This window comes from Anser cygnoides, chromosome 7, assembly GCF_040182565.1.
Source record: "Anser cygnoides isolate HZ-2024a breed goose chromosome 7, Taihu_goose_T2T_genome, whole genome shotgun sequence".
Taxonomy (NCBI): Eukaryota; Metazoa; Chordata; class Aves; order Anseriformes; family Anatidae; genus Anser; species Anser cygnoides.
In genome coordinates, this window is record NC_089879.1 from 1016865 (window position 1) to 1036963 (window position 20099).

Sequence of the window (20099 nt, forward strand, 5' to 3'; positions counted from 1 at the left end):
TGCTGATGCTAAAAGTCCCCGAGTGTCTCTCATTCTGGGCCCAATTAGGGAGGAATTGCAAAGCACTTTCATCTGGCATGTTAATATGCTTCTCTTACTTCTGAATTATGAGCAAAATGTACTTCAGTATAGGTGCTCTTTTGCTTACCTTCCAACATCAACTTCTTCCTAAGTCTTTCTTTCATTTGTTGATGTGTTACACAAAACGCAGAATCGCTCTTGGGCAACTCCTTAATGTAGGCAAGCCTTGAATGCATGAAACCTTGTTATCCAAGTTGTGGGTAATCTGAAATTCATGTGTTTCCCCTGAATCCAAATTTCATATAGAAATTAAATGTAATCCCAAGCGCTGGTTATCTGAGTCCTTCAGACATCCCTCAAGACATACAACTAATCAGGATCACTGGTATGCAGCATTTAAGCATCCTAATTTTATTCAGTCAGGAAAAATATCATTTAATAACAAAAACCATAGCATGGTAAGTCAGCTGGATCCTTTTAGCAGGCTTTAACATTCTCATTTTCTTCTTAGCATTTGCCATTAGGATCAGTGAAAAGGATTTGACTCATGCTCTTTTAGATACCCCTCTTTGGCAAAGAGTGGCAAAATCAAATCCGTAGGTTTAAAAATCAGATCTACCATTAAATTTTCAGAAAGACCTACCATTTTGACAAGGATTTTGTGGTTTTTTTTTTTTTTTTTCTTTTAGAAGCTGATAGCAATATGTGTTAGTAAGCACACATTATTCAAAGCTTAGCTTTGTTGAATGACAGCTCATTTCACAGTTTACTGAAACTTTGTGTACATCTTTTTAACGCCAAGGAGGCGAAAGTAGGAGAGGAGGACAGCACCGGCGGAGCTGCAGAGCAGGCGGGAAGCTGTGTGCTCCCGGAGAACCCTGGCAGCAAAACGCTCGTGAAAAGGGAACGTGCCTCAGCAGCGCTCGCCCTGGTGATAGGGGCTGCCCAGCCCCGGCCCCCTGACCAGCACACGCAGACCCTTGCTGGCCAGCGCCCGTTCATATAAGCAGATGAAAAGAGGCACCAAATGCTCTCATTTTTACCCTATAGATAGAAAGGGTTGTGAGGTTTCCAGTGTGTGTGTGTGTGTTACACAGCCCAGAAGGGCCACATCCCACCTTCGCGTCCCTGTGGGCTATTTCTCACGTGCTCCAGCAGCGAACGTGCCCTTCCTTTTATTTGGCAGTACGTTATGATTTCCGTGACAGCCCCTGCAGTGACAAAGTTCTGCCTTTTGGTTTCTTTGTTTGTTTATGTTGGTTTAGTATTCTCCGCTCGAGTCACATTAACATAGTTTTCCAATCTTTTCTACCAGACTTAGTCTGTGACAGACTTGTGTATCAGCAGCTCATTGGGAGGGATGGTACAGATGCAAAATTTAAGAAGTGTGTTATTGTCCTAGACCAAGTGACTTGTGGATATGTTTTGGCTTCTCTTTCTACCATCTTTTTCACTTCTCTAACTCAATATTTTTGTTAGGAGAATATACTGGTACTTTGTGCTCTGCTAGAATTGCTGTTTTTAGTAGAGGCATCGGAAAGCCATCACTGGGTTGTATTTTCTCCCATCAGGCCTGGACACTTTAACTCCCGAGCCTTAGTAATTCATCTAGACACGTGGATCCTGCATGCTGCCAAGCGCTGTACGTATTGCACGGTGGTGCTCCTCAGCACATTATTTAATCCAATTTTTATTCTGTATGTTCGAAATGCAGTGATGTAAAGCAAAGGGCTGAATATTGGAATAACTTACATTAAAGTTCAAGGGCCTGTGGATAAGCTGAGGTTCTTATCAATCTGTGTTTTGCTGTCATTTCTATAATGATAATACTTAAATGGGCTGATTATACATTCTCAAACACAGAAATGTACAATTTCCTGCATGACACTGAGTGAGGGATTTGACCTATTTAAGTCTCAGAAGGAAATAAAGAGAATCAGCATTAGAGTTGTCTCCTAACATTGAGGACACACAGGCTTGCAAAAATCGCTTCTGACTTCAGCTGTTTCTGCATGTCCTCATAGCATCAGGACACCTCGGGCAGCTGAGAGCTGTCACAGCACCGGTACAGCACTTAAAGGAGTGAAAGTCCACAGCCAGATCTGCGCTTTCCAGACCCCACCTGAAATCCATTTATTTATTTATTTATTTATTTATTTTTCTGCAGGGAGCTCCATGGAGCCAAACCTCTCTTCCCAGAGCCGTTGCTGAAGGTAACTGGGTTCTGTGCGGGCTCCTGTCCACCTGCTACCAGGGGGCCACGTCTCAGGCCGTGACATACGCTATGTTAAATGCAGTCACTGTCAGGGGAGGAAATCTGCGTCCCCTCAGGCAGAATAAGGATTCCTCCGCCACAGAGGTTTGGTTTTGATGGGGTTGGAGCAATGTGCATCATTACCTCCCTCCTGCTCCCTCTTTGAATGGTACCAGTGCACAGCCTTCATTTTCTGTTGACTTTTTTTCCTTGATTATTTCCACAGGGAAATAAAATGGAATTTTGTGTCTGATTTTGGTGAGGGGGAAAAAAAAAAAAGGAAAAATGATTCATAGTCAAGCTGATATTTCATTATTACTTTTCAAGCTCCTGAACAGAAAACTCATGTATTTGCATAACTCTTTAGCTACAACTGTGAAAGAAGCACAGGAAGATGGCAGATCTCCAATGCTTGCACGTCGTGGTCTGCGTTCAGATTTTTGTCGTCATTCTAAGGAAATCTCAGTTTCTCAGCACTTGCTAGCAAATTTGTGTGGAATACTGCTGGGTTGGAAAGATGTATGTGAACATTTGTGTGGTGGAGATAACTTAATCACGTATAGGGTGGAGTCTGTTTATAAATGACATGGGGGAGAGTTTGAAATCGTGTGTGTGAGCAGATGGTTAAACCGGACACCAAATGTTACTCTCTTTTGCTGTTTACTGCAGAAAACAGAATGGTTTAAAAGTCATGTTTTTGTGAAACAATGGAAAAATACATTAATCCTGGATGAGAAGTTATCCTACTAAGAAGAAATGCATCTATTTTAAAGTGCCGTGGCTTCTGGAGATGCGGGGAGAGCCCCGTCTGTGTGCTGGGGCTGGGGCTGCTGTGCACGCCGCTGCCAGGAGAAGACGAGCTGGGCAGGCTCCGTGGGGTGCTGCCACCCTCCTGGATGCCTCTGCACAACCCGGGTGCTTTTGGATGAAGCCTGCAAAAGCACAGTTATTTAACCCAACATATTGCCACAGTGCTTGAAGATGCACACCCCGTTTGGGCTGCCCCGGTGCCTGCAGGTGTGGAAGCAGCCACACAAAACCCGCCGTGCTCAAGGGCTGATGGCAGCACCTGCGGGACGGGGAAGGAAATCTCCAGCGACTGCTTCGTAGATGGATAAATGTCACTGGGTACATTTGCCTTGCACCAGGAAACATTGTTCTGCCACGTACCTAAGCAGCATTTAAAATATCACGATTATAATTTTTAAGTGGGCTTTTTTATACACTGGAAGTATAGATTAAAGACTACTGCATAATTTTCATGGTGCGTTGTAGCTTTTCCTTCTTTCAAAATGCAGAACAAAACTGCTTTAGAAACAGCAAACACCAGCTGAAGGTTCGCATGGTTACACAACCTAATTATAAACATTCAGTGAGCTCCAAAAGCACAGCGGAGTAAATAAATGTATCACACAGCTGAAGAATGCATCCCTTATTGTCAGATATTTAACAGTTTTGAAAGTAATTAAAAGCAAAGTATCCGTTTGAGTCTGCAATTTAGCAGAAGTTTAAATTTTATTTTATAAATTGGAAGGTAGCTGAGGATAACCCCCTATGCAAACAATGGCAATGAATATTCAGATTTCTGGAGTTGGAGAATGAGCAATTTCTGTTGAAAAGATAAACATAATGATTTATTTTCATTCATCTTATAAAATGAAAAGCTACACACATTAAAGAAATGACATCCCTTGTTCTGTTGTTGCAGGTTATTATACAGGGGACAGCGACGGGGACTGGACTGCAAGCTGTGGTTCCTTCAGCACGGGGAGTGAATGGACCTGGTAATTCATTAGTCCGAACGCAGCGCAGCATCTCCCCGCTCTGCTGTTTGGTTTGAGAAACTAAAGTCCATTTTACTGCTGAATTTTATGTGATGCTGGAGGAGGTATTCTTGAGATAAACAATATTATCCACCAGAGACTGATATGAGATGATAAAAGCCATTTTATTTACGGTATTTTCAGCTATCTTGTCAGTATAATGTATTGCATCATGGGAAAATGCTGGATTTATTTTAACCTTGCTCTAAGAAGTGGATTTGCCGTATACCTGTCCACTGAGCCACAGCTCTCTTGTGCTGATTTTTGATGCTGTGATTTACGTTCAGCTTTCTGGGTCACGATAGCTGTGGCAACATACTGCACATTACGCCTCTCCTAGAAGAAGAACCACGAAGACATCGTCTCGTATTTTAGTACTAACAAGTGCATTTACTTCACGTTGCCTCGGGAAGGGCAGGGGACACTCACACCTTGCCTACGTTAGGGCCGGTTCCTGCAGCCGCCCGTGCCCTGCAGCCGCCGGCTCTGCCAGGCTCTGGCCTGCACCGCGCTTGCTGGGGGAAATGCTTCCTGCTAAGAAGGGCCAATTCTTTTACACAACCCAACCCACCACCAACAAAAAAAGTAGCCACTACATGATAGCAACTCCCCTGCCCTGAAAATGAGTCCATCACACTTTTAGGTAACTTTCACCTTCTGAAGGGAAGTCCATTTTCTCATCCTGCCCAGCCAGGTGGTTGGGCTCTTTCTGTTTTTTTATTCCAGAGCGTGCTGACCAGAAGCTCACAGCGGTGTGACTGGCAGCCTGCCGTGGACCTTTGCCTGGCCAGTACTGAGCACTGTCGGCATGAACCTCACGTCATTCATGGTCTTCGTGGTGATGACAAAGATAGCGCAGCACTGGGTCTGAAGAGAAATCGGCTGTGCACCCTTTGTGCCAGTGGGGCTCTGTCTGGAAGGGATTTCGTCCCAGAACGATGCCCAGGAATGGACCAAAAATGACTGCTGGTGTGGGAGGTCAGTGCTGGCCTTACTGGTGACTTTTTGTGGGCTTTCCTTTCTGGTTTGCTGTTCCTGTGCAGTCTGTGCCTCTCAGAGACAGTATTGGCATAGCAGCACGCCAACCGAACTCTGCCTTTAACAGCAAAGAAATAACTATTGTTTAAGAGGATGACTGCTTAATCATAAAAAACTGCTTCCAAATGTTAAATTCAATGTGATTCCATTTGTACCAAACTCAAGAATGAAATTTATTATTCAGTTGCAGTGAAGCCTCCTATCGAGACATTTCCTCACTTGCTCTCTGGATCCTCTCTTGTCCCTGACCTTTTCTATTTGTTTTCGGAGCTGATGTTGCTTTCAGTGAGTGGATTTTAACTGCTGCCTTTCAAGGTTTAGCAGAGTTTTGTAGAGATAAAATTTGAAAGTCTGAAAAAATTAAAAGTCTTACCAGAAGAGAAGCAACTTGGAGACACAAATAGACAGTTTTTTCCAACTGTTTTGTCACTGTGTAGACTGTTCTAGTTTAAACCTTCTCACATGTGCTAATGTAAGCTGAACAGAATAACAATCTGCAGGTGTTTTGTTCACTTATTGTGTGATATGTTGTCGATATTAAAGGCTGTTCAGACTATATCTAACATATGAGGACGTTTTGTCTTTTGCCCCTAATGCAACACCATAAATTCTCAATTATTTAGCTCTCAAATTCTTATATTTTAGATTTTTTTTTCTTTAAAACTTTGTTTAGAAACATCTGCAGTTTTTGTGAGAGAGCCCCTGATATGCTTATTGAATCAAAAAAAAATGATTCAAATCTAAATATATTTAATGAGATATCTGTTGGGTTGCTGTGGCCGAAGTACGGCAGGGCTGGAAACACGGCGCACTCGGTGGTCGAACTGCCCGCGATGGCCCTCGAATGATCACCCCGTTTTGCATTTCCCCTGTACGAACAAACCACTGCTGTGCTCTTCTCAGTTTACTCTGACGTGCGACCTCGATGTAACGGGTATTGGATCCTGCCCGCAGCTTCCAGAACTGAAGTCCTCGCTCTTCCTCCCTCCTTACCCACACGGCTGGGTTGTGCTGAGCTCCTCCAGCCCCGCGGGCAGCCTGGGCACGGGGGTGCCAGCCGGCAGGCCCCGATGAAATGCCATTTCACGTGGCAGCTCAGCTCATGGTCAAAAGGTGAGACCCTAAGCAGGCACACGTCCACGTGGGGTGCTGTCTTGATATTTTTTTCCTTTCTCCTGTCCCCATGTCTCTTTAAAGCCCCTTCTTACTTTGCTCAGAGAAGCTGTGGATGCCCCATCTCTGGAGGTGTTCAAAGCCAGGCTGGATGGGGCTTTGGGTAACCTGGTCGGGTGGGAGGTGTCCCTGCCCATGGCAGGGGGTTGGAAATGGATGGTCTTTAAGGTCCCTTCCAACCCATGCCATTCTCTGATTCTATGATTTAAAGAATAAAATACAACAGGTGTTTGAGATGCATTTAGGTATGTGCTGGGTTTGCCTTAGGAGACAATATTCAAATGCTAGAAAAAAATAAAGGTAAGGGCTGTGTTTATTCTAACTGGTCAGGCAGGCCGAGGCTTCATCCCCAGCCCCTGGCCAGGCCGGCACGCTGTGCTGGCACGCTGCTCCCCCGCCTCGGGAAATCGTGCTGGGGGAGCGTGCTTCTGGGAGCGCTCTCACAGCGCTAGGGAATCCTGTTTGTCTCAATGTCCACCAGAATGTTTGCTTTCTGCCTGGTATTCCAGTATGTACGTACAGAAACTACATGGCAAACTGAATTTCCAAAGTAGTTTGCTTGTTTTCTGTGATTATTAGCAACAAGCCGATGAGTTTTTTGGTTTATTTACTGGCCTTCTGCTATGCGTTTCCCTGCTTTATCTGGCTATTCAATTTTGTTTTCTTATAGGTTGAGATGCTTACAGAAAAGACTAATTTTACAGTTTTTGTTGCGTCTTTGCAAATCTTTGAAGGATTATGTAGACTATATTTTATTACTGCGTAACAACACATATCCTGCTAGAGTTATACTGATGTTGCCATGTTGAGCATCACTGCAACAGTTAAAATTATTTACTAACTCACTATTTACCTCACTGCATTGACCTGATTTTGTACAGGCTTCTCATTAAAGACCTTTTGCACTTTTCCTCTCTTTGCAGCATTTCTTTAACCAGTCATTGCAATGCATGAAATACATACACACTGCATGTTCTAGTGTGTGCATTTTGCCTTGGGGCAGCACGATTGATCTGGCTATCTGGGCCCACCTCCCAGACAGAGCTATTCTCTCTGCCTTGCAAGAGAAATAATAAAGAAAAAAATCGAATTAAGGATTTCAATGCAAAGAGGTTTGCCTCTGGATCCAAGCACTTAAAGGGAATGCATCCATCTTGAATTTTACAGGAACGTACAAGAAAGCCGGTAAGCTAGAAAATCCAGTCAAGCACACAGCAATGCTAACAATCAGACCCCAAGGATTTTATCATCATGTTCTTGCTTACTGATGATCTGTTACAAATGATTTATTTGGTAATGATTTACATTCCATCCTAAACATAGTCCCTATGATTCTCCTTGAAGAGACTTGCAAAAGTTTGCTGATGAGTTATGGGAGTTTCTTCTCAAAATCAAGCCTGTTCCAAGCAAATACGGAGACTGCCTCACCAAATAATCTAAGAAGAAAGAAGTTTTTTTACCTGTGCTAAATAAGCACATGCTCAACTACTGGACTTGACCAAGACGTGACTGCTGTTAACTTAAGAGCTCCACTAGGTAAGACTGGATGTTAGTTTGCATTTCCATGAAATAACGAAAAAAAACAGTAAGCTAGCAGCTCAGTAAGCACTGACTTTACATTTCCTGCTTTTTGTGTCATAATATTAATGCTATTTTAGATTCAATTTATCTATTCTATTTCTTCCCAGTGATATGGTTAGTAGGTTAGCATTTGAATGCTAAATCTGCCCTGGAAGTGGATGACATTTTTTTTTGATTGTCAATGCACAAATAGGTGCAGTAACACTGCTGTTTTTTATTTTTGTATTCATTTTGTTATATTGTAATTGACACTATGCCTTAGGCATAGCATTATCTTATTGTTTGTTATTGCTGTTTAATAGAATAGTATTCCTGACAGTTTTCGCCTATGGATTTTACTACTTTTCATTCATCTCTTGTTGTTTGCTTAAATATCACAAAGCACAGTTAATTGTAACACAGAAACGTTACAATACCTGTGGGTTTGCTTGATTTCTTCCTTTAAACATGGATTAAGAGCAAGAGGCTTCATCAGTTAAGAAAAGATCTGAACAATAATGTAGGCTACACGTGCTGAAGTTTTTATCTAGATATGAATTTTAACTTATGAGTAAAGGAAAAACTTAACTCATTTATGTTTTAAAAAAGCATTATTTGTATCACATATCTGCATGTGGCAAATGTCAGTTTTGTAGTTTTTGGTGAAGATGTAAAAACTTGAGTAATCAGGAGCATTGGCAACAACTGGGGCCTCAGGAAGAGAAATGAGATCCCGTAGGTCAAACTATGGAAGACAAAGTGGGAGAAGCCCCACTTCCCAACCTGTTTTGGACAGGGACTTTGTGAGGACATGGAATGCTAAGCATAGAATCAGTAAGGTTGGAAAAGGCCAACATGTAACTGATGGCAGCAGAGCTGTACTTTGGGTGTTTTTTAAAGCTTTTTACTTGGAACCATGAGAAATGAGAGATCACATTTATCTGTCTAGCAAATTTAATTTGGAATCTATTCTTGCATTTAAGTATTTAATTTTTATATTAACATTAATAAAAGTAGTTGTTTATTGCCTGTATTGCTGCAGTAATTATTATTTTAGTCATATGAAGAATCAATAGCTAAAGCTTTAACTTTCAAATCCAGTTTCCAAGCTTTGTATAATTTATTCTGCTTATTCTGCTTTCTCAGAAATGGGATACCTTCTTTAAATGCTCAGAGCCTAAAGGCATATTTTATTGAGTCACGAAAATACGTTCAGAGTACTTCGTGATATTGTGTCATACAGATAATCTTTCTATTTCAACAATTTTCCACCAGGTTGTTTCTATCTGGGTGGCTAGAAATTTCAGGATTTGCTCATTTTTCCCCTCTGCCTTAAGATGATGAGTTAATTTTATTCTAATAAGCCTGTTCTTTCCAAGGCTTAGAGTTGTGCTATCTTTTTGGAAAGAGAAATAAAAAAAACATATATATATTTCCTATATATTAAAGAAACCTGACGTGGTAAAAGAAGTTCCTTGCTCTTCAGAAGCGTTGGTGCTCACCTGCTGGTTTGAGTCACACGTAGATGCTGGATGCCTCTTCCCTCGGCTGTGCCTCTGGGGTTACTGCACGCTTTCCAAACACTTTTGTCAATTTTTAATGTTAAGGGAAAGTAAATCCAAAGAATTGAACTGGCTCACTTTTCCTTTCTCTGTCCTGTGATTATGTAAATGTAATGGAAGATGTTTTAGTATAGTTTTTGAGGTTTTGTATGATTTCAGGTTTAAAAAGGATTTAAATTTTTTTCTTCAGCCCACAGGAATTTTCTAACTCTTATTCTTAGACCTGTTGTGCTGACATAACACTGAAGTTATGTTGTCTTTTATTTTCTTTGGGGTTTGCATTATACATCTCATTTTACTGTGAGCATACATCAGCTTTTACTGAGCATGGCTCCAAAGCAAATTCTTCTTCTGGTGTGTCAGTTTGTTGTTTACTTAGTGCCAATTGTGGTTTTACAGCACACTTTGCCAGTTGCCCTTTAGTTATATTTTTAGGGGGTTGTCACATATTTCACAACAACTTTTTTTTTCTGTGTTGCTTAGAGAAAGGTTAAGTACATTCTTGATTACTCAGGTACTTCTTTTTTTTCATAGTACTGTTGAATTAAATGCATGTGATTTGTTGCATGGCTTGAGTATCAAATGTACACACTACATTATTCTTCTACATTGAGTTGAAGCTAGGAATTTTTAGAGAGTAAATATATATGCAAATTACCTAGACTGAGAAGCCTTTCTAGATTTTCAGTTTGCAGAAGATGTATTTATTCCTTTGGAAATATATCAACAAGAAGACCAAAACCTCTCTGGTTTGAAAACATTCCCAACCTAAAGTTGCGTTCTTCTAGTTAAGCAGGAGTTGCAAAGTGGTGAGGAGTTTGAGTACTATTGGTAAAGAATTTGTCGTGCTGTCTCTTTGTTGCACTGTCAGTACCACCGGGACATCCGACAGAGCCCTCTTCGTCTTGAGGAACAGAGGTGTTAGACCCCCACAACCTCCGGGGCCGAGGCTTACCTCCCAGGGCTGCAGGAGAGGCAGAGCGAGCTGCTGGAAGGAGAGGTGACCCGCCAGGAGCCTGTGCGTGGCTGTAGTTAATTTAGGACGAAGTGTGTGAATTTTGGATTTCATTGGGTCTAGATACGCACATGCACTTTGCTTCCTCTTCCTGTAGGTAACAGAGCGATGATCTCGGGGCACTGCTTGGAGACGGCGATGCTGAGCTTGAGAAATTTTAACAGTCCTGATATGTGCACATGTGTTCAGTCCCGTTGTTTGATGAGCAATATCTCAGGCAAGGCATTTCTCCTCTAATGCTGTCTTGATATAATTTGATAATATATAATTTCATAAGGTACAACATAACATTATTTTTAGTTTAAGACTTTGGTAAGTTAATAGGGTCAGATTTTGTTCCTACGGGATTTACTCCTAAGGAGGTCAGTCTCGGTATGTTTTATGTGCTGGGGACTGTGTATGATGAGGGTACAGGAGGTGAACTCTGTAAGCACCAGCCCGAATTGCAAAACTCCTTTCCATTAGCAGCAGCCGCTCCGCATCCCCACCCCACAGGGGAAAGCCGGGTCGCTGCGGCACAGCTCTGCCTCTGTGCTGCCAGGAGGAGATCTCATAAACCTCCTTTCCAAACATCTCGTTGGTCTCGTGGGCAAGGCAGGCCTCTGCTGCCCCGCTGGAGGCTGCCCGGCTGGTGCCCAGTCTGCCCTTTTCCCTTGGGTGAGGCCCCCTGGGATCTGCTGCCCGTGGGCTCCTGGCGCTGACGCTGCTTCGACGGCTTCCTTGGGAAGCAGCATGGCTCGGGAGCCAGTGGGCATTTACTCTGCTCGGGCTGCCGTCAGCATCGCACCTTCACGCGTGCCCCTGAGGAGGCATTTCTGTCATCCTTCAGCCTGCCATTGGCACTCTGGGTATAAACCACCACGGCTGCGCTGCTTCAGAAAGCAAAAACTTGCCTCCCGTTTCTGCAGGTGAGGGGGTGCAGAGAGCCCGTGGCCGAGGCCTGGTTTCTGCCGGGAGCAGGCACACGGACGTGATGGATGGCGCCGCACAAAGTGCGCCAGCTGTCCTGCTCCGAGGGCTCCCGGAAAGCTGCCGTGTGTGACAGAACAGGCCACCAAAACTGTAATTAGTCCTTTTCCCGTTAAGTAAGGAAATTGCAAATTTTACGCGTTGTTTCATAAACAAAACCCACATACGAGTGAAGTGAGTTATTCCGTATGTACCATTCCTTTTGCACACTAAACAGGGGCTCGTTTATTATCATACTTCTCATGACTTGACATTGTTCTCTTGTTTATTTTTGCCTAAAAATATGTCCTTGCTCTGCTGTAGCAATTTCCAGGTTCCTTAATTTGTTTTGTTTGAAGCGTTTCTCTGGCAGTCACATACTACAGCATGATGATGGTATAGAAGTTGTTATTTAGCAACTAATTTAAATGAAAATAGACATAATTTAAATAGACTGAAATGTCTTTAATACTATTTTTAAAGACTAATGGAAACGCTATGCTGGCTTGTGCAGTGCAGTATTGAATACAAAATAAACAAAATTGTTCAGATGCATTTAGATGATTCTTTCAGCCCTTCATGGGGTTGTTTCAATGCAGAAAAACTCTGCAGTGATAAGATTTATCAAAGGAATTGTGAATCGCTTTGATACAAAAGAGATATTTATTTCACTGCAGGCTTGCTTTTCCCCGAGGAGATCTAAGTGTTTTTTCTTTTGCTGAAATATGGCTTTAAACAACTCCAGCGCTACGGCACAGGACAGAGGGTGACCGCGTGCATCCCTTACACGGCTGCAGGCTCCCGCAGCCGGAGCTCCGAGGGGCACCGCGGCCGGGCTGGGGGCATTCAGGCTGCACAGGAGCATCCCGGCATCCCCAGACACAGACATCGATAGTGGAGATGGGGCTTTTGCTTTCTTATTTATTTATTTATTTATTTTATTTTATTATTTTTCTTTTTAATGTAAGAAACAGCTTTGTTCTTTCTGAGTCCAGAGTTTGAGAAGTATCCAAGGCTTCCACAAGCACAAAGAGGAGAGCTGTGGTTTGTCCTCACCCTTTCTTCCCTGGCGCCTATCTGGTAAGTTGGGGAAAGTTTAAGAAGGGCTTGGAAAAAGAATAGAAAAAGAAAATCACAAAGCCCAGAGTTTTCATTTCCTAGTTCCTGGTGAAACAAATGCTGGTGAAAGTGAGTTCAGGAGCTGCATGCCTGAAAATCATGCTTTAAACAACCGTGAGTGCCTGTGCTCGCTCCGAGCAGAGGTTCCAGTGCCGGTCCCCTCCCATGTGTACCGAATCAGGTACACGGGTAAATTCAGGAGTATGGCAAACGGTCCGGCGTGGGCAGCTGAAATCCGCCCAAACCGGCTGTTTGCTCCCGCCGGGCCTGGGCCCGAGTTTGTCTCTGCCACGGGGAACAAACTTGGCCTTCGTGTACACGTAGGTATTAAATAATGGCTGCTGTAGGAGTTAATTTGTGTGACCTGTGCTACTTAATCTTATCGAATAGCTGCTCCAGGAGCCCAGTCCCTGGTGCATCGCCCGTGCCCGGCACCTGGGGCTGACAAGCACGACAGCGTGGGAAAGGCAAACTGCATTAGGGAGGCAGCATCAAGCTGTTAAAAGGAAGGTGTTTTTTTTTTTTTTTTAAAAAACAAACAAACACAACACACACACACACACACACGTACATAAAAGTAGCATAAACTGGAGGCATTGAGAGTTTAAATTTCCTTCTGCTTGTTGTTAATGTATTTTTGCACTTCTTCCTGTATAAGAAGATTGAAATTCCTACCAGAGTAGTATTGGCATAATATAGTAGAATCAGACTATTGCAACAAATCATTGTCATAGAAGATTTAAAAGCAGAAAATGAATGCGGTTTGAAGTAATGTAATTACACTTGACAGTGCAGTATGTGTGGAATTCAAAAAATATTCTGCTTATTTACGTTTTCCTCATATGAATGTGTTTTTGAGGTAAAAAGTAGGAGAATATAAAAAAAAAAGTCCTTAGTGTTCCTAAATTCAGCTGCTTCTCTTTTCATTCCTGGGTAACTCTGAATGTTGCTTAATTAAGCATAGAAAGAAGAGGTGTGGAAAGTGGAAGATGCAGCAACTTCTTACAGGTTGCAAGAACTGGACCTTTCTTCCCCAGGTAGCTCCACTTTTATGTAGCCAGGGACATTTGAAAGACAGCTAGCATGCTTAGATTTGTTGGTTAGAGGAAATTTTTTATTTCATCTTTAGGAATATTGTACAGCGTAAATTAATAAATGTCGGTTTCCTAGGTTGGATGTCTCAGCTTCCCAGCATCACCCAACGCCTTGTGCTCCTTGTCTGGTGCTCTGACATCACTCATAAAGGTTATAAAAGCCTCTCGCCTGGCACTCGGGGAACCCAAACCGAGGTGAGTCCTGCTGAGGAATTACAAAATGACTTTTTAAGGTGGGATTTTAAGTATCGTTCCTATTTCATCTTTACTTTGTCGATCGGACAGGCGTGCCTTGCAGCTGCTCAAGCAGCACCAGGTACATATGAACCAGGGTGTTATTTCACGGTAACACTTTGAACTGAATAATGTCCGTTTTAAGGCCAAACCGAGCTGTTCGATGTGAGATGAGATCTCCTGGGGGGTGCAGAGCCCATGGGCCGGGGGCTGCGGTAGCTCCCTGCTACCTGACTGCCCCCGCTGAAGAAGAGGCATGGCAGGGGGACAGTAGGAGGCAGTAGATAACATCCCAATCTTCATTTTCTGTGTTTCTCCCACTCTGCTTTCTTGATTTTTCAATTTCTTGTCATTTAGACCTCTCTAGATGGTTGCTACTGAATCAATGTAATGATAATTTTAGTTTACTCGCATGTAAAATTTATAAAAACATCGATATCTGTCTTCACAATATGGCCAACATACATTTACTAGGACAACGCATCCAATTTCTAAAAGCGATGGTTTAAATTGACTTCAGAATTTCAGAGCTGGGCGTGAATTATTTGCAATAATTTTCAGTACTTCAGGTTTAGCATCTATAGCCCTGTTTACAATTTAAATGACTGTAAGGAGAATCCAGTAATAGACACTAAAGTGTCTCGCCTAATTTTTAAAGCTCTGTATACATATTCATAAGGCAGGGTGACGGAGATGGAGAACGACAGTGAGGAGGAGGAAAATTTCTTTTATTTGCTGTCTCTGCGATGTTTCCTCTTATGGTTTCAGACCCATTTCTTTCCCCATCTCTCCTTGCTCTTTGTCCATACACAGAGATGGGAAAAGCCTTTCCACAGTTTTGTTATATCAGAGCCAACTGTATGGTATCAGCATTCACAACATATCCACCTAATATTTTTATTTTTATTCTAAGACATGAATTACTTATCTCTTTTTTTTTTTTTTTCTTTTTTCCTGGGTGATAGGTTTTAGTTTGTTTTGGGTACCTCAGAAACGGGAACGAATTTTGTTCCTGCTCCTCTGTGCCTAACAACGTGTGGGAGTGGGTGTATTTGTCTTCATTTTAGAAGTGTGCTTTTTTTCATAACTGCTGAGTTTTACCAGGAAGAGAGCCAGACTCCACAACCAACATTAACAGAGATTTCATTAGTTGTTTTTATTCACTAAAAAACCCAAAATACATCTTTTGACCCGGTGGTTTCTCTCTGGGGAGCCTGGCAGCCCCCAGCTGTGGTGCCGACACCGAGGTGTGGCTGCTGGGGGACGGCCGGGCAGCTGCGGGGCTTCACGGCTCGGGTGGGGAGCAGCTTCACAGGTATTTCCGAATGAACATTAATTCCTTTTGCATGTTGTAAGCTTTGCTCTGTTTGTCAGCTTCAATTTAAAGGCAATACTGCGTGATCCTATTGGCTAGACTTGGGGTTGAGGTGAAGGTGAACTTTCCTAACAGCCCTCCCAGTTCCGAACCTCCATCTTGCAGGAACGACCAGAATTGTATTTCGAGTACTTCCTAGCTCGGACTAGACAAAAACACTTCTAAAAACTTTTATTTTTTTTTTTTCCAATTTCATTTCTATTTCTTCTTCTATTTGGAGTAAATTCAGAGGTGCGAGAAGAGGAGGAACTGCTAAGGTTTAGGTGTCGGATAAGAAACTTGAAGGAGGCTTGCAGGAGCAGCGCCCGCAGCCTCAGGGCTGCTATGTAGGCCAGCTTCCTTTCTGCCTTTCTCAAGCGATTGTGAATGCCAGAATGGGGTGAGAATGGTTTGAAGGATAAAAATAGAAACATTTCACAGCTTCCCGCTGCACTTCAAGCTTCCTTACATTCCGTGGGTATCCCAGCGCGGCCCTTTGATTTCTGCACTTATCCTGGGCTGCCGACTGAAAGTCCCATCGCTGTGCTGTGCGTACGCTGTTTTTAAAAGCAGCAGTATGTTTAAATAAGCGAGAAACTCAGCCCTTCGGCACTGCTGAGCCTTCGCTGAAGTCGCTGGGTAGGGCTGGGCCCTGCTGTAACCACTCGCAGCAGCGCACAGCCTGCGGTGCCGCAAGCGGAGCTCCACGTGCAAGGGATGCTCCGAGAGCTCACGCCTCTCCTTGGCGTTCCTTGCTCCCTTTCTCTTCTTCTTCTTTTTTTTTTTTTTTTTTTTTTTTTTTTTTTTTCAACAAATAGGGGAGCCAATGCTAAACCAACACAACCTGTGGAGCACGGGCACGTGCCTCAACTTAGAAATATTTTAAAAATCACATTCCCCTCCTCTCCTCCACCAAGTGAAATTATCTCAAAACTGTTTTTATAGTATCACAGACGCTTCTTGTAAGCTTCCTAATGGACGGGAGAGTCCCTGGCACATACAGCAATCATGTTGTTCTGTGGTTGAGAGTTTAGTCAAAAATATTTTTTGAATTTTTTATTGACAGTTCTCAAAGCTTTTTTAAAAGCATGATTTATTCAGAGATGCTTAAATAGATCTGTAAGTTGGGTTGTTACATTTTCTCTTAGACTTTCTGTGCTGTTCTCTGAATTGCTTGTTGTAAATTTTAGCAAATTTTGCTTCCATCCAGAACAGTGTGTTGTATTAAATGAAGCTCAGGTAAATCATGTTTTTCCCTTCAGTCCTGTCATCCAGCTAGCTGGATTGACCGCTTGCTCAATCCTTTCATGTCTGAGAGAAAGGAAGGAAAAAATGATTAACAGGAAAGAAGGTATATATTCTGTAAGAACAGATAATTTCTATAATAACTTTTGGTTACCTTTGTGTCACAGCAACAGCTGAGTCGTGAAGGCTCGGGGATGGCTCCTTGTGCTGCACCACCAAAGGAGGACACTGGTCAGGAGGAAGACGTCTCCTTGGCAAGATCCCTCCTGCTCGGCACCCATGGGCAGGAAGCTCTGGGGGTGCTGCTTCGTTATCTGCTTGCTTGCCTTACTGGCTGCCAGGGGTCTGGTTCTCCACGGCTGTGGTTTCGTGCATGGCTATCTTTCTCCAATTTACCTTTTAAATAATTAGGTTATTGGTATTGTTTCATGACTTCACAGTTTAGTGAAATTCGTAGCACAATGTGGAAATCCCTGGCTTTCAAACAGCTTGACTCCTGCTAGTGACTGGCAATCACACCTCTGTTTTATTTTCGAAAAAAAGTTTGCACTACCCAAATGTTAGCACCCTTTGGAGATCAGTGAGAAGCCTGAGGACGAGACAGCACGGGTTTAACTGGGGTGTGCCAAGCTCTCCTCCATGCCGGCGGGTGGCCCTGGAGGGCAGCAGCACTTGCACCACGCCTGCTCTTCATGTAACTCCCAGGGGAAGAAGAGATCCAATCCTCTCCATCATCACGCCGAACATGGAAGTACACCCTGTGAGATGGCTTATGAAGGTAGATGGGGAGGCTAAAAATTCCCCCCACGTCTTGATTAATAGCTGAACACAGTTCTTAGGAATTGCCTACCTTGCAGAATGGATGAGATTTGCCATTTGGGACCTATCCAACCAATTATGCCCTGTTCAGACAATCACTCAGCATGCACTGCTGGAGCTACTCCATCTAAAAAAGCTGCTGGTCTCCATCACTTTTCTGACAGGTCGCTTAGTGACCACGCCACTCGTGTACTTTTTGGTTCAAAATAGCTCCATCTTTCTACACCTGATCTTTTCAAAGGCATTCCAAAGCTTATCCATCAAGATTTGTCTCCCTCTTGGGGCTTTAAATACATCTTCAGCTTTCATATTGTCCTCAACATTGTGCAGAAAGAGCATCCTGGGTGGCAATAACGTCAGCCTTGGGAGCTAGCTGAGCAAGCCCTAATGGTGCCACTGTGGTAGGCAGCATTTGCAAAGATAACACTTTTCTGAACATGTGTGTGTGTATATATTGTTCATCCAGTACGTATATATTTTGGACGGACCTATGAAGTGCCTGATACCACCTCTATTTTTTCCAGGTCTCCATCCATTGCAATGAAACAATACGTTAATTCCTCAGCTCCTTCAGCAGCCCCGTCCCCCTCTTTTGAGGTGCAGCACTTTCAAGCTTCCTTGGGACTGTTCATTTATTTGCAGAAAGATCAAAAGGTCAAGCAATTTCAGCTCAGTGAAGCTTCAAGTGAAGCTTGAATCATGCATAAAATTTTGCTATTTTCTAGCTAACAAACTTCTCCTATGAGGATATTTTGCTCACTTGAGCAGAAAACAGGCTGCGTTAGCAGCTTTTCTGAGCAGTGCTCTGATAACAGATCAACGTATGGGCCTCCAGACCTTCCCTGGACGTAACGCCAGCTTCATGGTCTTGTGCTGCCCTGAAAGGCCGCCCACAGATGTGCTCCCCATTTATTCAGCAATTGCTTGGATCACAGACAGGGAAATGAGCGTGCACACAATAGCTGAGAGAGGTGTGCAATAACTGGTTTTCTCTGAGAAGCACTATGCACATAAACAAGATTTTGAATATCTGCTGAAGGTCCCCAAACCTTCAGAAGGCAGCAAGGCAGACAGGGTCCCTCACGGCTCTACAAGGATGCGTGGAATATGACTCCCTCCTCCCCATCCCGGTGGCTGCGCACACCTTGACGGGACCTTTGCAGGCTGAATGCACCCTGAATGTTCCTATTTACCGCCCTTAGGGAAAGGTAATTCCCAAGGGGAAAGAATAAATAAATAAATAAATATAAAGATTTAAAAAAGCTTTCTTGCCGATGTGGACTTTTAACATGTGAATATAAATTCTGGATTCTAAGCAGCTCAGCCAGCGAAAAATTAGTGGCACCCATAATAATCAGCTTGTGCAAAAGTCTGCAACCTTCCTTTGGCAGGAATGCAGTGTTATGGAATTCGTCTTTAGATAACAAATTTTGGGTGGGCTTTTTTGACCTCTATGGCTATGAGCTGGGAAACTTTGTTAGATGAGCAGAGGGACATCCCGGCTTGGCATGGGCTCTGATGGAGACTTGTTCAACTCCAGGCCAGACTCTGCTCATAGCAAAGGAATACAACAGTTTGAAAAAGCAATAGTTTTTCTGTGATTCTGTGGTTTTGTAGCATGGAGACTGACAGCAGAGAGTGCCGACGAATTACAGGTGGGACTGCCATACCTGAGACAGCCGTCTGAGCAGCACCCACCCATCTGCCTTTTGCAGAACACCCTGCTGACAACAGTTTGAAAACCAAACCTCTAATAAAGTGTTAAGCCATTTTCCCTGTGACCTCTGGCTCTTTGCTCGAGGACTTAGTGCTGTGGTGTGGACAGCTCCAGGCAGCACTGTCATACTGCAGTGATACAGGAGATAACACAGAACACACAAGAGAGGCATGATGAAGCAGGATTAATCTAATAGAGTATACAAAGATTAATCACAAATATTAGTTTGCAGCTCTTAAGTGTATGTCCTGAACGTTGAAACCAGAATTTTTCGGCAAGTGTGGGTTCATGACAACAAAGCCCTTGCAAAGTGGAAAACAAGCAAGTCTCCCCGCCTGTCACAGCTCCATATCACTTGTCACCCGTTCCTGGGGAGTGAGAGGAAATGAAAGCAGAAATGTGTGGTGTTAAACACTGATGAGCCTTAAAAAAAAAAAAAAAAAAAGGTGCCAGCTGAATAAAGTAGGCTTCACAATAATGTTTTGCAGGAAGTTGTTAGTTATGCTTTCCATGGGTTATTTCTGATCAGACCTTTGGTCTAACGGGGGATGAAGCCTACAGGCTCTCTGCCATTAGCTTTAATGAAGACAGATTTCCACGTAGATGTATGCGTTGTGCTAAGCTGCACGTTGTTGCCCAGACACGGTGGAGATGAGGAGATGCTGCTGCTGGTCCCCCCACCATGCACGTGGAGCGCTGGGGCCAGCCTCCTGCTTCTGCACCCAGGCTGTCAATGGAAGCAGCTGAGCTCTGCCAAGGGCTGACCAGGGGTGGGTTGCTGGCTTTGCTCTGAGGGGTTTAGAGCTCCCTGAACCACAGGTTTTCCTCTGTGCACTGCTAGGGAGGGTGAGATCAGCCTGGGCCTGGTCTGCAGAGACAGGGGAAAGAGGGATGCTCCAGCGGCCTGAGGCTTTTCCTGTGGGACATTTGTAATGGGGGCAAACTGACAGGTGGGGCACCTAAAACGTGACTGAAATAGCAGACGCTGTGGGATATACCATGGCTGCTGACCAACTGAACGATGGCACAGCTGAAAGGAGCCGTGGTGCCCTACAACACCTGCGTGTGGTGCCAGGGGAGAGGGCAGGGAAGCTCGGCCTGTAACCCAGCAGATGGGGTGTCG

At 43.6% G+C, this 20099-nt stretch overlaps 1 long non-coding RNA gene across 1 annotated transcript; it reads left to right on the plus strand.

Annotated features, from left to right (window-relative positions):
- The first annotated feature begins 7203 nt into the window (after positions 1-7203).
- LOC106047325 (uncharacterized) lies at positions 7204-13003 on the plus strand. The gene is made up of 3 exons (XR_010832879.1): positions 7204-7494; positions 7633-7845; positions 10303-13003. It is a non-coding gene; the product is annotated as an uncharacterized lncRNA (long non-coding RNA).
- The last annotated feature ends 7096 nt before the right edge of the window (positions 13004-20099 follow it).